The sequence below is a fragment of the Heterodontus francisci genome, unplaced genomic scaffold, assembly GCF_036365525.1.
Source record: "Heterodontus francisci isolate sHetFra1 unplaced genomic scaffold, sHetFra1.hap1 HAP1_SCAFFOLD_409, whole genome shotgun sequence".
NCBI classification, from domain to species: domain Eukaryota; kingdom Metazoa; phylum Chordata; class Chondrichthyes; order Heterodontiformes; family Heterodontidae; genus Heterodontus; species Heterodontus francisci.
The window spans coordinates 789,205-806,026 of record NW_027142311.1 but is presented as its reverse complement, the minus strand read 5'-3'; the positions used below and the strand labels follow the sequence as shown (position 1 = coordinate 806,026).

The 16,822-nt window shown below is 43.6% G+C and overlaps 1 non-coding gene across 1 annotated transcript; it reads right to left on the bottom strand.

Moving 5' to 3' along the window:
- Positions 1-1,656: 1,656 nt before the first annotated feature.
- Positions 1,657-1,728, bottom strand: trnaa-cgc (transfer RNA alanine (anticodon CGC)). Its single transcript has one exon. It is a non-coding gene; the product is annotated as a tRNA-Ala (tRNA).
- Between the last annotated feature and the right edge of the window lie 15,094 nt (positions 1,729-16,822).

Below are 16,822 nucleotides of genomic sequence, written 5' to 3'. Positions count from 1 at the left end.
CGAGGAGAGATTGAGGAAACTGGGCCTCAATTCTCCAGAGTTCAGAAGAATTAGAGGTGGTCTCATTGAAACTCACAAAATTCTTACAGTGAGTAACAGGATAGGATTTTTCTTCTGGCTGGTGAGTCTAGAACCAGTACACATAGTCTCAGAATAAAGGGTAGGCCATTTAAGACTGAGATGAGGAGGAATTTCTTTGCGCAGAGGGTGGTGAATCTGTGGAATTACCTACCACAGAGGACTGTGGAAGCTCAATCATTAGACATGTTCAAGACAGAACCTATAGATTTCTGGGTATGAATGACATCAAGGAATATGGGGTTAGTGGGGCGGGCGGGGGGTGGGGCGGGGATGGCATAGAGGTAGATGATCAGTCATGATCAGTTTGAATGGCCGAGAACACCCAACAGGCCGAATGGCCTATTCCTGTTTATATTTCCTGTATTCCTATGTTCCTAATTTCCATCAAGGCAGCATTTGAATATTAAAGAGTGAGTTTGCATAGAGTGGTCATAAAAGGAGAGCAACGAAAGATAGTGTAAAAATTGGGAATTTGGTAAGAGTGAGAATTCTGTGGTGGGTTTGTTGAGCGAATCACAAAGCGAAATTTTGCTTGTTATTTTGAATTTAACCTCGTACTTTAAAAAACCGTGAGAGAAACTGCAATCTAGTTAACAGAAACAGTTAGTTGCCGGTAACTGTCAATCAGCTGTAAGATTGCATGAAGAGGTGTGAGCTGGGAGCTGAATCGTCACTTGTTACTTGTGTGGCTCAGAAAGATTTATAAAAGTAAATAGTATCTGCTGATACTGAGAGTGATCGCTCAGAGAGGCCCTCAAAGGAGTACAGTGTAAAACCAGATTGAGAGTTGGGAATATGCTGAAATTAATTTAAGGACTGATGGACACAAAATCCAGCGCACTGTTTGGTTTTATATCATGAGGGGTAAAAACAGAGCCGATAGAGAGAAATTGTTTCCATTGGCGGATGGGTCCAGAACTAGATCATTTAAATTTAAGGTGATCGAGAAAAGAATCACAAGCGACAGGAGGGAAATCTTCTTTCTCCAGTGAGTGGTTAGGATCTGGAATAAACTGCCTGAGACTGTGGTGGAGTCAAATTCAAGAGTGGCTTTAAAAAGGGAATTGGATAAGCGCCTGAAGATCAAAAGAGATAATTGCAGGGCTAAGGGGAAAAGCCAGGGAAGTGGGAGCAGCTAAATTGCTCTTGCAGAGAGCTGGATGGGTTGAATGAACACCTTCTGTGCTGTCACCTTTCTATGATTCCATGCCCCAAGACTCCATCACCCTTTCTGCTTCTCACGCAAATGCCCAACTCTCAGTCTTGCCCCAGCAGTGCCCAGTCTGACATTAGACATTAGATTAGGAAAGTGAGTGTAACAGTGACAGGGGATCCAGCATAAAGCAAGTGTGGACTGCGAGCACGACACTGCACTGAGATACATTCCCGTCTGTGAGCTGTGTTGACACTGGACTGCTATCAGCTGAGGTGGACTGCCCAGAGGGTGTGCGATGAAGTCCTGCGACAATATAATTGACTGATTAAACAGATTTATTGCTGCGAATTGTGAACTTAAACATCAAGAACATCGGTGCAGCACTGCCGTTGCTGTGTAACGTTCCTCTCAAAACTACTTGGAGATGCTGGGGATTGAACCCAGGACTTCATACATGCGAAGCATGCGCTCTACCACTGAGCTACATCCCCAACCCTGACTGCAATGATTCACAATTGATTCTTTGTATTTATCATGTTCTCAGTCTTCATCAGTATCAGCAGTCTTTCCCCAGTCCTGACACCTGTCCAAATTGCCGGTGCCACTTGTATGAAACAAGGGCAATGAAATGTGTCCTTTACTTTTCTATACATTCCCACAGATGTACTTGGCTTCAGAACGTGGGGTAATTACATAAAAAGGAGAAAATTTTCCCCCACTCTGATCCCAGCGCTCACTATGGTAACGCAAGCGAGCATTTCTGTGGAGTTCCGAATCGTCCTTGCAATTATAACGCATGTTTGAATTCTAAAGCAGTGAAGTTGGGCAAAATCTTTATAAAGGACTGTTTAAGCCCCAGTTCACATGTTGTGTCCAATTCTGGGAACTTTAAAATGGAGTCAAGGCCTAAGAGAGGATTCAGAGGAGCTTTGCCAGAATGGTATCAGGGACGAAAGGCATCAGTTATGTGGAGAGACTGGAGAAACACCGGGTTTTCACTGCGTGGAAGCGGAGGTTAAAGGCAAATTTAATGGAAGTGCCCAAGATCATGCAATCTTTAGATATTATCAGTGAGGAGAAACTGCACCAGTGGCAGAAGTGTGGGAACCAGAGGACACAGATTTCAGGTAATTGACAAAAAGAACCAGCAGAGAACAATTCTGAATTATTGAGATCTGGAATACACTCTGTGAAAGAGCGGTGGAAGCAGATTCGGTAATAACTTTCAAAGGGTAACTGGATAAATACCTAAAGCGGAAAACCTACAGGGCTACAGGGAATGAACAGGGAGGGAGTGGGATTAATTTAATGACGCTATCTAAGAGCCAGAACAGGAACAATGGGCCGAAAAGACTCCAATCTGTGCTTCATCATTCTCTGGTGGTTTTTATTGAGGGGATTTCAGGGTTTGAACCCGGCCACAATGAAGTTGTTACATAGCCAAATCAATATGACATGTGACTTCTGATAATAATATTTCCAACATGTTAATATATTTGTCTTTCTCGATGATAGAATTTCTGGGGAGACATAGGAACATAGGAGTAGGAATAGCCATTCAGCCCATCGAGCCTGCTCCATAATCCAATTTTCCCACACTATCCCCATATCCCTATTTTATGAAATTTGTCATTCTCTGCTTGAAACATACTCACTGAGTGAGCTTCCACAGCCAAGTGGGGTCGAGAATTCCAAAGATTCACAACGCTCTGAGTAAATAAATGCCTCCTTATCTCTGTCCTAAGTGGCTCCCTACCTATTTTGAAATTGTGTTCCCTGGTTCTAGACTCCCCAACCAGTGGAAACATCTTACCTGCAGCGACCTGTGCATCCCTTTAAGTCTTTTGCAGGTTTCAATGCGATCACCGCTAATTCCTCGAAACTCTAGAGACTGTAGGCCCACTTTCACAAATCTCTCTTCCTAGGACAGTCCCGCCATCCTGGGAAAAATTCTGATGAACCTTCGTTGCACTGCCTTTATGGTGATAATATCCTTTCTCGGGTAAAGGGGGCAAAACTGCACACAGTACTCCAAGTGCGGTCTAACCAAAGTTCTGTATAATTGAAGCAAGTCTTCACTACTCCTTTACTCTCATACTGTTGCGATAAAGGCTAACATCCCATTAGCCTTCCTAATTGCTTGCTACAACTGTATGTTCGCTTTCAGTGACTTATTGACAAGGACACCCAAGTCCCACTGCACAGTGGAAGAATATATCCCAATCTGTGCTGTATCATTCACTGATTCCCTGGTGGTTTTATGGAGGGAATTCCAGGATCTGATCCTGACAACGATGTAGGAATGTTGATTCATATGCAAATCAATATGACATGTGCCCCAGCAGTCTGCAGCCTGCTATCTGAAGTTAGATTAGGAAAGTTAGAGGAAGAGTGACGGGGCATCGAACATGCAGCAAGAGCGGACTCCGAGCATGACACTTGCACCCGATTACATTCCGGTTTGTGAGCAGTGTTGGCACTGGACTGCTATAGGCTGAGGTTTGCTGCCTGGGGAGCGTGAGTCTAGTATCTTAACATCCTTCCGAAAGTGTGGTGCACAGAAATGGACAGAATATTCCAGTTGAGGTTGAGCCAGTGTTTTATAAAGGTTTATCATAACTTCCTTGCTTTTGTACTCTCTGCCTGTATTTATGGAGCCTTCAAGCCAGGAATTCAGTTTCCCTTGTAAACCACTTTCTCAACCAGCCCCGCCACCGTCACCAATTTTTGCATATATTCCCCAGGTCCCTCTGATCCTGAACCCCATTTCGAATTGTGTCCTATATTTTACCTTGCCTCTGCTCGATTTTCAGAATGAAAAAAATCACTTCACACCTCTCTGCAATAAATTTCATCTGCCACTTGCCTTCCTATTTCACCAGCCTGTCCGTGTCCTCTTGAAGAATGTCACGATCCTCCTCACATCTCTCAATACTTACAAATATTGTGCAATGTGTAAATTGTGCAAGTGTACTTGTCCACCAAAGTCAACGTCATTAATATGGATAAAGAAAGGCAGGGATCCTAACACCATGGGGAACCCCATGATTTACCTTCCTCCAGTCCAAAAAAAACAGCTGTTCACCACTACTCTGTGTCCTAACACTCAGCCAACTTCGTATTCACATGGATACTGTCCCCTTTACTCCATGGGCTCTAATCTTGCTGACAATCCTGTTATGTGACACTTTATCAAATCTTTGTGGATGCTCATGTACACAACAACAAATACATTATCCGTATTAATCTCCTCTGTTGCCCCATCAAAAAATTCCATCAAGCAGCATGAATGTGATGATTCCTCCACCCAAGCTATCAACAACATCCTTCCCACACACAGTCGGTACATTATCACTCCCAGCACACAGATACACTGACAGACCATCAGGTCCACAGTCACAGAGAGCAGGGGTAGGCAGGCTCTTACTGCATCTGACTATTGCGAGGAGAATTGAATACAGAAGTAGGGATGTTATGTTTCAGTTATACAGGGAATCAGTGAAATCACATCCGGAGGACTGTGTACAGTATTGGTTCCCTTATTTAAGGAAGTTGTTCAGAGAAGATTGACAAGACTAATACATGGAATGGGCAGGTTGTCTTAGAAGGAATGGTTGTACAAGTTCGGCTTCCATCCAGTGGCGTTTCGAAAAGTAAGAGCTGACTTGATTGAAGTATAGAATATTCTGGGGGGTCTTGACAGGGGGGATGTGGAAAGGATGTTTCCTCTTGTGGGAGAATCTAGAACTAAGGGTCACTATCTAAAAATAAGGGTCGCCCATTGAAGGCAGAGATGAGGAGATTGTTTTTTTTCTCAGAATGTCGTGAGTCTTTGTAACTCTCTTCCTCAAAGGCGGTGGAAGCAGAGTCTTTGCATATTTTTAAGGCTGAGGTAAATAGATTCTTGTTACACAAGGGGTTAAAAGTTCATCGGGTGTAGGCGGGAATGTGAAGATGCGGTCACAATCAGATTAACCATGATCTTGTAGAATGGTGGATCAGGCCCGAGTGGCCGCGTGTTCAACTCCAGCTCCTAGTTCATATTTTCCCAAGATCCCAAGTGCTACATATATATTTTCAATCCAACGGTCAAACACAGCAGAAGTGCAGAAGTTGTTGTGGGGTTGGGGGATGTTTGGTGGGCGGGGGGTGGGGAGGGGGTGGTGGAAGAGCCATGGCGTTGTTGTCATATCACTAAACTAGTAGTCCAACCATCCAAGCTCATCTCATTGCTATACGGGTTCAAATCCCACACAGCAGCTGGTGGAATTAATGTTCAATTAATCAATAAATTCAATTAATTGACACACAAAATCTAACATTGAAAGGGAATTTCCCTAATGTTTCCCTGTGCTCTCTGTCGTTAGCTGGTCTCACCTACATGTGAGTCCAAAACCGCAGCAATGTGTTTGACTCTGAAGTGCATTACTCAGTTGCTGCGCAGTAAGGGATGACCACAAATGCCACCTCCTATAAAATACCTGCTGACAGGTAAATATATAAATTTCAGCCCAAAATCACACGACCTGTCACATTGAAAGACACTGTGCCACTGTTGACTTAACTACACATTTAATATCAGATAGAATTGACACACTATACATGGTTGAAGGGAACCGATTTTATCCCAATAATACATCGCACACGTATCAGTCTAAAAATTTCACTTTGAGTCCGACTGAAAGACGAAATTTCAATCCCATTAGTCCAAACTGAAGCCGACACTCAAGTACATTATTGTCGATGGAAGAGAGAGAATGATTCCCACACTCATATTCAGTACCACAGACTGGCAGATGCAAAGTGAAGCCATTACTCAAATATCGTTGCGGAGACGGACAGACGCAGAAAGAGTCCCATATTCATATACAGGACCACAGTCTGTCAGATAAAGAATCAATCACCCAATGAAGAACAAATCAATCAAGTCTTGATAAAACTGCATTGCTTGGCTCTTTGTAAATATGCCCTGTTATATTTTACTCTACATTGTTTACATCAGTTCAAATAAACAAAACATAAATACACGATGATCTGAGCACAACGCTGGTCGTTTCACAGAAACCATTACAAGGGGAAAGGAATGAAATACAGACAGAAATAAGATTCAAATCAAAGCTCAAAATGCTGGAAAGACCCATCAGCTTCCATAGTTTCTGTGTGGGAGGGAAGCTCGGGTAAAGGGTTAAGATCGGTGACACTACTCTGGACCCGAAACGTTAATCCCACCTTCCTCCCTCCACAGATGCTAGGTGGCCTGCTGAGTCTTTCCAGCATCTTCTGTTATTATTTTAGCTTTCCGGCGTCTGCAGGATTGATCTTTCTGAAGGGAAACCCACCTCTGGTAGACAATGGACATTTAAATAAGAAACGGGAAGCAGCAGAGGGAAAAAATCCAAGAAATGAATGAAGTTCACTGAAGCCGTACAATTTTATTGCTTTTCCAATGCAGTTCATGACAGATAATAAGCAGCAATAGAAAAGCTGAACATGGAACTAAACGTAATGTGATATGAAAGAGAAAGCATTACAAAACTTTATTTCATTCGTGTGAAACACTTTCCCATTATAGACACATAATCCCTGGAGGCAGGATCAAATTCCGTTCAGATCTTGAGTTTCTGATATAAAAGGCATTAAAAGCTGGGGATTTGCGATGGTCAAGGATCGATGCCGGATCCACTGCTTGGAAGGCAACTGTGTGCACCACCATTACACCATCCCTTACCTCAGACATTACCTGGAGTATTTTAAACAATATTTACCGTTAAATTGTTCAGGTCTTTGCACATGGAGCTGTATTGATTGAAGTAAAGATACAAGTTAGTCTCTCTCTGTCCCTCCAGCCCCTCTGCTTTTCTCTCTCCTCCAGCACTGACTAATAAATGAACACTAACTGCTGTCTTAAACACGCCATCTTCAATATTCAGAATTGGAATATAAATAAATGGATAGACGCTGCTTCCATGTCACCGCAACTCAGCCCCACTGACAGGCAGAAACAGAAACCCCAGTCCAAACTCACCATCAAATTGTCACTGTGTCAATCCCACAATAGTGAAGCCTGAGCTCCAAGTTAGATACCAGATGGTGACTGTTTGAATCCCAATAATGTACCCCGAGATTCTCATTCAATATCACTCCAACATTCAGACACATTATGGGTTTAAAATTGGCGGTACTAATTCCCATAGTATGCCCTGACATATAAATTGGAAACAAGTCAACATCTATGTCTGTGATCAGATTGAGATTGAGATGTGGAAATACAGTATACAAACTCAGATACCAGTTTAAAACTTACCCATATTATTCAACTAAAATATCAATTCCCTTAGTCCAGCCTGATATAAACTGCAAAACCAGTCCTGAAACATCATACAGTATCTATGTGAAATCTTTTCTTTTGGGCCTCCTTATCTCGAGAGACAATGGATACGCGCCTGGAGGTGGTCAGTGGTTTGTGAAGCAGCGCCTGGAGTGGCTATAAAGGCCAATTCTGGAGTGACAGGCTCTTCCACAGGTGCTGCAGAGAAATTTGTTTGTTGGGGCTGTTGCACAGTTGGCTCTCCCCTTGCGCCTCTGTCTTTTTTCCTGCCAACTACTAAGTCTCTTCGACTCGCCACAATTTAGCCCTGTCTTTATGGCTGCCCGCCAGCTCTGGCGAATGCTGGCAACTGACTCCCACGACTTGTGATCAATGTCACACGATTTCATGTCGCGTTTGCAGACGTCTTTATAACGGAGACATGGACGGCAAGATAACAGCCCCAGCATACTCAGCATAAGATTGGACAGGCTGGGGTTGTTCTCCATGGAACAGAGAAGGCTGAGGGGAGATTTGAAACGTACAAAATTGTGAGGCGCCTGGATAGAGTGAATGTAAAGGACCTATTTACCTTATCAGAGAGGTCAGTGACTGGGGGGCATAGATTTAAAGTGATTGGTAGGAAGACAAGTGGAGAGATAATGGAGACATGAAATATACTGTATTAATTCAATGAGAGCAGGCTGGGCTCGACATAACATGTAAGATCTCAGTCACATTCTGAGTGAATGACACAGTATCAATGAAAAACATAGATCCTTAGAAATTCCACGCACAGACACAGGCCATGCGGCCCAGTGTGTCCACGCTGGCCACATAAGTGCTATCCAGTCTCATCTTACTTTCTGTCTTTTGGTCCATAACCCTGTATGCTACAATACGTCAAGTGCATGTCTAAGAGTGTGTTACATGTCATAAAGGTGTTTGCCTCTACCATGCTTTTGGGCAGTGAGTTTCAGGCCACCCACCGCCCTCTGGGTGAAATAAAATACACCTGAACTCTCCTCTAATCCTTCTGCCAATTACATTAAATGTTTGCCCCATTGATATTGACCTTTCTGTTAAGTGAAATAGATCCTTCCTGTCCACTCTATCTCGGCCACTCGTAAATTTTGAACACCTCCAATATCCTGTCCCCCCCGCCCCCAAAGTTCCAAAGATAACAGCCCCAGCATACTCAGCATAAGATTGGACAGGCTGGGGTTGTTCTCCATGGAACAGAGAAGGCTGAGGGGAGATTTGAAACGTACAAAATTGTGAGGCGCCTGGATAGAGTGAATGTAAAGGACCTATTTACCTTATCAGAGAGGTCAGTGACTGGGGGGCATAGATTTAAAGTGATTGGTAGGAAGACAAGTGGAGAGATGAGGATTTGTTTTTCTCCTCGAGCATGGTGGGAGTCTGGAACTCGCTGTCTGACAGGTTATTAAAGGTACAAACCCTCAATTTATTTGAACGATGTCTGGATCTGCACCTCAAATGCTCTAACCTGCAGGGCTATGGACCAAATGCTGGAAGGTGGGATTAGACTGGATGGCTTGTATTTTGTCCAGCGCAGATACAATGGGACAAGTGGCCTCTTTCTGTGCCATAAACTTTCTATGATTCTATGTTTCGATTTTCTCACAGCTAAAATTCTCCAATCCTGCCAAGATCCTCACAAATCTCCTCTGTACTGCCTCTAACAGGATCACATCCTTACTGGAAAGCAGTGACCAGAAATACACTAGCTGCACTCCAGCTAGTGTTTTATACTGCTTTAGCATCATGTCCCGACTCTTGGACTCTGGGGCAGTGTGTGAACTTATAAATAAAAGCTGAGTTATAATTCTGTCAGTCTCTGGTAGAGTATATGTGCGTTGTATTGATTTTCTGTCTGTCAATCCCTGGCACACAATCTGGTTGTAGGATTAATGATGTAACTAACAATCTCTGATACTGTAAAATAAAAGCAAAATACTGCGGATGCTGGAAATCTGAAATAAAAACAAGAAATGCTGGAATCACTCAGCAGGTCTGGCAGCATCTGTGGAAAGAGAAGCAGATTTAACGTTTCGGCTCAGTGACCCTTCTTCGGAACTGGAACTTTCCGAAGAAGGGTCACTGAGCCGAAACGTTAACTCTGCTTCTCTTTCCACAGATGCTGCCAGACCTGCTGAGTGATTCCAGCATTTCTTGTTTTTAATCTCTGATACCGTGTTTGAGTGTGGAATATATAATTTGCATATGTCAGTCTCTGTTACTGCATGAGACTGAAGCCTTCATTCTATATCAGTCAGTCTCTGGGATTGTATGTGAGTGTGAGATTCATTATTTTTCTGTTATTTTCCGGTGGTGGTGTGTCAGTGTGCTATTAATTCTGTATCTGACAGACTGTGGGAATGTGGGACTCATTCTGTGCCTATCAGTCTCCAGTTCTATATGTGAGTGATGACATCACTTTGTAGCTATCAGTCTCTGGTACTGTACGTGAATGTGGGACTCATCTAGTTACTTTTAGTCTCCAGTTCTATATGTGAATGTTGATTTCACTTTGTATCTATCAGTCTCTGGTACTGTATGTGAATGTGGGACGCATCTAGTTACTTTCAGTCTCCAGTTCTAAATGTGAGTGATGGCTTCACTTTGTAGATATCAGTCTTTTTTTAAAAATTCTTTCATGGGATGTGGGCATCACTGGCAAAGCCAGCATTTGTTGTCCATCCCGAATTGCCCTTGAGAACTGAGTGACTTGCCAGTCCATGTCGCAGGGCATTTAAGAGTGAAGCATATTGCTGTCGCTGTGGAGTGGAGTAGGCAGGGGGCGGGGTGCTGCAGATGTGGGGGAGGGGGGGCGACGCCCCCCCCCCAGGAAATTAATGCATTTTGCTGAATCCATGCAATTTTCTCACGATTCCAATGTACAGTTCAGGCCAGATAATAAAGACTAATAAAAATGCAGCAATTCCAGAGATAAAATTAATGTGATATGAAAGTGAGCATATTGTGATGGCAAAGTTTATTTCATTCGCATCAAACACTTTCCCATTCTGAAGACACAATCGTTCCAGGTGGGAGAGGATTCCATTTCAGTCTTGGAATCTCTGATGTAAATGCATTTAAAAAAGCAACGCAGTGCGATGGTCAGGAATCGAAACCGGGTCAACTGTTTGGAAGGCAGCCATGCTCACCACTATGCCACCACCGCCAGCTATAAGCATTTGCTTCATTCCTTGAAACAATATCTTACTTTAAATTGCAATATAATTTTAACATGGAACTGAATTTGATTGATATAACGATACAATTATTCTCTCTCTGCCTCTCCAGCCCCTCTGCTTGGCTCTCTCATTTCACACTGAATGACAAATCAACACTAACGTCTGTCTTCACCACGCCATGTTCAATACCCAGAGAAGGTCACTGATACAATAATCCCATTCCCACATCCTGTGGAGTTTCTGACAGTAATAAAAACAAGAAATGCTGGAAATACGCAGCAGGTCTGGCAGCATCTGTTTAGCGAGAAGCAGATTTAAAGTTTCAGGTAGTGACGATTCATTTGAACTGACCTGAAATGTTAACACTGCTTCTCTCTCCAATTGATGCTGTCAGACCTGCACAGTATTTCCAGCATTTCTTGTTTTTATTTCAGATTGCCAGCATCTGCAGTATTTTGCTTTTATTTTGGAGTTTCGGACACTGATGGGCTATTTCTGATGAGAAGATTAAGAGGAGATTTGATCGAAGTGTTGAAGCTCAAGAGAGATCTAGACAGAGTAAATGGGGTGAAACTGTTCCCATTGGCAGAAAGGTCAACAAGCAGATAGCACCGATTTAAGGTCAATGGTAAAATAAACACAACGGTGACATGGATGTCTAAATAGACCAATCAGAGTGGAACCCTGAAATAAGACACTGCCAGAACTTTCAAACTACCAATCACAATCAGCCCCTTCACCAATCCTCCATCATCACAGGGCTGTGGGAGATCCCTATTTAATCCCGGTGTGGAGGGGTTTGCGATGATTTCCAGGTCTGAAAGTGGTTTGAGGACTGTCTGATCCGGTACATTTCTACTCGAATCATTTTAATACAATTATGCAAGCAGAGCCTAATAATCTAATAACTGACCCACTTGAGTGCTTGTGTCTCTTTTAACATAGAGTGAAGTCAAGTCTACAATCCACTTTGACCTTAAAGAGGCTGTTTTAACCATAATGGCGAGACTTATTCCTTCTGACAGAATTGCAGAATTGTTACAGAGCAGAAGGAGGCCATTTGCTCCATCGTGTCCACACTGGCTCTCTGAATGAGCAATTCACTTAATGCCAATCCCCCGCCTTCTCCCCGTAACCCTGCACTTTCTTCCTGTTCACATAAGTGTATAATTACCTTTAGAATGCCTCGATTGAACCTGCCTCCACCACACTCTCAGGCAGTGTATTCCAGATCCTAACCACTGGCTGTATGAAGAAGTTTTTCCTCATGTCGTTTCTGCTTCTTTTGCCAATTACTTTAAACCTGTGCCCTCTCGTTCTCGATCCTTTCATGAGTGGGAAGCTTCCCCCTAACCACTCTGTCCAGACCCCTCATGATTTTGAATATCTCTATCAAATCACCTCTCAGCCTTCTCTTCTCCAAGGAAAACAGTCCCAACTTCTGCATCATATCTTCATCACTGATGTTCTTCATCCCAGTGCCATTCTCGTGAATCTTTGCTGTACTTCTCCAATGCCTTTACATCTTCTTGGAGGGTATCTTTCTCCTCCCTCAGCCACTCACTCCATACCTCGCTGTTCCCCCAATCCCCTGGCCGATTGTTCCCACTACTCGCTTCGTGCCACCCCGGTCTCTGGCTACCCCTCCCCCCCTCCTTCCACCCCAGCTCTTGACAGTACCGCTTCCCTACTCTCGGCCACTCGCTCCTCCATCAACCCATCACCCCTCGTGGCATGACTTTCTTCTTCGGGACGCATGCAGAGATCGATTAAATGTGGGAGCGAGTGGCTGAGAGGAGGGAACCGGCGCGGCCCATAGCTGGGGCATTGGGGGTAGGAGGGGAAGTGGGAAGTGAGTTGCCGGAGAGTGGTGTGGCGAGGAGCGGGGATCATTCAACCAGGGGAGTGGAGGAGAGAACCAAGGTTTGGAGCGAGCGTTTTAGTAGGGGTGACATATAAAAAGTGGATAACGAATTGCCAGCACATTATTACTCTGCCCGATTTTCTTCTCCATCGATCGGGGTGCCAATTCACTGTCTCCCTAAAATATCAGAAGTTGGAAATTCAATCATAACATTCCTTTTGTACTTAATGGTATTACTGCAATATGAAATAACTCTGAGGATTACAGTTAGCATCCTATACACCATACTAGTGTAGTATTGGACCTCCATCCAACTTCATGGAAGGTGAGCTTGCTGGAACTAAAAAGCTGGAAGCATTTCCTGTGATAAATTGAGCAGCGCTATCTTTCATCCTGGTAGTTGCGTGAATGTCACAGACATTTCGGTGTCAGTGGAACAGGCTGCAATTCCGCATGTGCAAATACAGCGCCACCTAACGTCAGCAAATGCAGCCTTCACTCACAACATCTTATTGCAGTGTAATACCTCAGAGTGCAATTATTACAGTGCAGAATAAGGGGCAGTTTGAGGGCATTGCCTGGCTCTCGCTTTTCACAAGATGATGCTCACTTCTGATTGGAACCGTTGTTTAACTTCCTTTTGTGACTTTGAGATAGACAAAACTAAACATTGATAAAGAGGAGGAAATGGATACGCTAGCTGTATGTAAAATTGATAAGGCACCAGGACCAGACGAGATGCATCGAAGGATACTGAGGGAAGTGAGGGTGAAAATTGCTGAGCCACTGATCATAATTTTCCAGTCTTCCTTAGGCTGGTGGTGCCAGACGACTGGAGAATTGTAAATCTTACACCCTCCTTCAAAATAGGGTGCAAAGTTAAGCCCAGCACCTGCAGGAAGACCAGCTAACTTCGGTGGTGGGAAAGTTTTAGGAACATAATTTGTGAAATATTTAATAGTCATTTAAACAAACGTGGACTAATTAAAGAAAGCCAGTAGAGATTTGTGATGGAACAATCGTATTTAACTAACCTGCTTGAGCTTTTCGAATGGAGCAACAGAGAGGGTTGATGAGGGGAATGTGATGGATGTGGTGTACATGGACTTCCAAAGGCATTTGATAAAGTGCCACATAACAGGCTTAAAGCAAAGTTAGAGCCTAAGGATTAAAAGGAAATGGCAGCCCTGATATGAAATTGGCTGAGTAACAGGAAACAGAATGTAGTGATGGATAGATGCATATCGGACTGGACGAATTTATCTAGTGGAGTTCGCCATGGGTCGGTGTTGGGACCCTTGCTTTTCCTGATATATATTAACGGCCTATACCTGAATGTACAGGTCACAATTTCAAAATTTGCCGGTGAAACAAACCATGGAAGTATTGTGAACTGTGAGGAGGAGAGTGGTAAACTTGAAAGGGGACTTCGACAGCCTGGTGGAATGGGTGTAGAAGAAGCAGGCGATGTTTAATACAGAAAAGTGAGAAGTGACACATTTTTGTTGGAAGAATGAGGAGATGCAATATAAAATAAAGAATACAATTCTAAAGAGGGTGCAAGAACAGAAGGGTCTGGGGCTTTAAGGACACGTATCATTGAAAGTGGCACAGCAGGCTGAGAAAGTAGTTAATGAAGTATACAGGATTCTGGGCTTTATAAAATAGAGTACACAATCAAGGAAGTTATGATAAACTTGTATAAAACACTGATTCGGTCTCAGTTGGAGTATTAAATTCAGTTCTGGACACCACACTTCAGCAAGAATGTTAACCCATTGGAGAGGTTGCAGAAAAGATTTGTGAGAATAGTTCCAGGGACGAGGAACTTAATTTACCTGGATAGAATGGCGAAGCTGGGTCTCTTTTGCTCGGAGAAGAGAAGGTTGAGAGGAGGTTTGATCGATGATTCAAAATCATGAGGAGCCTGGACAGAGTAGATAGGGAGAAACTGTTTACATTTGTGGAAGGGTCGAGAATGAGTGGACACCGAGCTAAGGTGATTGCAAAGAAGCAATAGCAACCAGGAGAAAAAATGGTTTCACGTAGCTAGTGGTTAGGATCTGGAATTCACTGCCTGAGAGTGTAGTGGAGGCAGCTTCAATTGAGGTATTCAAAAGAGAATTGAATAATTCTCTGAAGGGAAGAAAAATAGATGCTTATGGGGAAAAGACAGGGGAGTGAGAATAGATAAGATAACTGTCAAGCTTTGTTTGAAATAAAACCAGGCGCCTTGACTCTGATTGGCAGTTAACTGTCAGTCACCATAAACTGGTGCATTCTCCATGGCAACGTCTCTACCAATCAGAATCCACTTGCCAAGCAATCAGCACTCTCTTACATAGTATAAATGTATTGTTTATCTTTCCATTGGTATTCTACAGATTTGTCCTGATGAGTGAAAGATGAAAATGTTCGCCAAATGTCTTTGTTTGCAGCAATACTCAAAACAATTAATAAGTTTATCGTCAGTATTTACAGTAGAGAAAGAAAATGTTGCCGAGGAGAATACTGAGATTCAGACTATTAGGCTAGATGGGATTGAGGTTCACAAGCAGGAGGTGTCAGCAATTTTGGAAAGTGTGAAAATAAATAAGTCCCCTGGGCCAGATGGGATTTATCCTAGGATTCTCTGGGAAGCCAGGGAGGAGATTGCAGAAACTTTGTCCTTGATCTTTATGTCATCATTGTCGACAGGAATAGTGCCGGAAGACTGGAGGATAGCAAATGTTGTCCCCTTGTTCAAGAAGGGGTGTAGAGACAGCCCTGGTAATTATAGACCTGTGAGCCTTACTTCAGTTGTGGGTAAAATGTTGGAAAAGGTTAAAAAGACAGGATTTATAATCATCTTGAAAAGAATAAGTTCATTAGCGATAGTCAGAACGGTTATGTGAAGGGTTGGTCGTGCCTCACAAACCTTATTGAGTTTTTCAAGAAGGTGACCAAACAGGTGGATGAGGGTAAAGCAGTGGATGTGGTGTATATGGATTTCAGTAAGGCGTTTGATAAGGTTCCCCACGGTAGGCTATTGCAGAAAATACGGAGGTATGGGGTTGAATGTGATTTAGAACTTTGGATCAGAAATTGGCCAGCTGAAAGAAGACAGAGGTTGGTGGTTGATGGCAAATGTTCATCCTGGAGTTTAGTTTAGTTTAGTTTAGTTTAGTTTTTAGTTTAGAGATACAGCACTGAAACAGGCCCTTCGGCCCACCGAGTCTGTGCCGACCATCAACCACCCATTTATACTAATCCTACACTAATCCCATATTCCTATCACATCCCCACCTGTCCCTATATATTTCCCTACCACCTACCTATACTAGGGGCAATTTATAATGGCCAATTAACCTATCAACCTGCAAGTCTTTGGCATGTGGGAGGAAACCGGAGCACCCGGAGGAAACCCACGCAGACACAGGGAGAACTTGCAAACTCCGCACAGGCAGTACCCAGAATCGAACCCGGGTCCCTGGAGCTGTGAGGCTGCGGTGCTAACCACTGCGCCACTGTGCCGCCCCACAGTTAGTTACTAGTGGTGTACCGCAAGGATCTGTTTTGTGGCCACTGCTGTTTGTCATTTTTATAAATGACCTGGAAGAGGGTGTAGAAGGGTGGGTTAGTAAATTTGCGGATGACGCGAAGGTCGGTGGAGTTGTGGATAGTGCCGAAGGATGTTGTAGGGTACAGAGGGACATAGATAGGCTGCAGAGCTGGGCTGAGAGATGGCAAATGGAGTTTAATGCGGAAATGTGTGAGGTGATTCACTTTGGAAGGAGTAACAGGAATGCAGAGTACTGGGCTAATGGGAAGATTCTTGGTAGTGTAGATGAGCAGAGAGATCTTGGTGTCCAGGTACATAAATCCCTGAAGGTTGCTACCCAGGTTAATAGGGCTATTAAGAAGGCATATGGTGTGCTAGCTTTTATTAGTAGGGGGATCGAGTTTCGGAGCCATGCTGCAGCTGTACAAAACTCTGGTGAGGCCGCACCTGGAGTATTGCGTGCAGTTCTGGTCACCACATTATTGGAAGGATGTGGAAGCTATGGAAAGGGTGCAGAGGAGGTTTACTAGGATGTTGCCTGGTATGGAGGGAAGGTCTGACGAGGAAAGGCTGAGGGACTTGAGGTTGTTTTCGTTGGAGGGAAGGAGGAGGAGAGGTGACTTAATAGAGACATATAAGATAATCAGAGGGT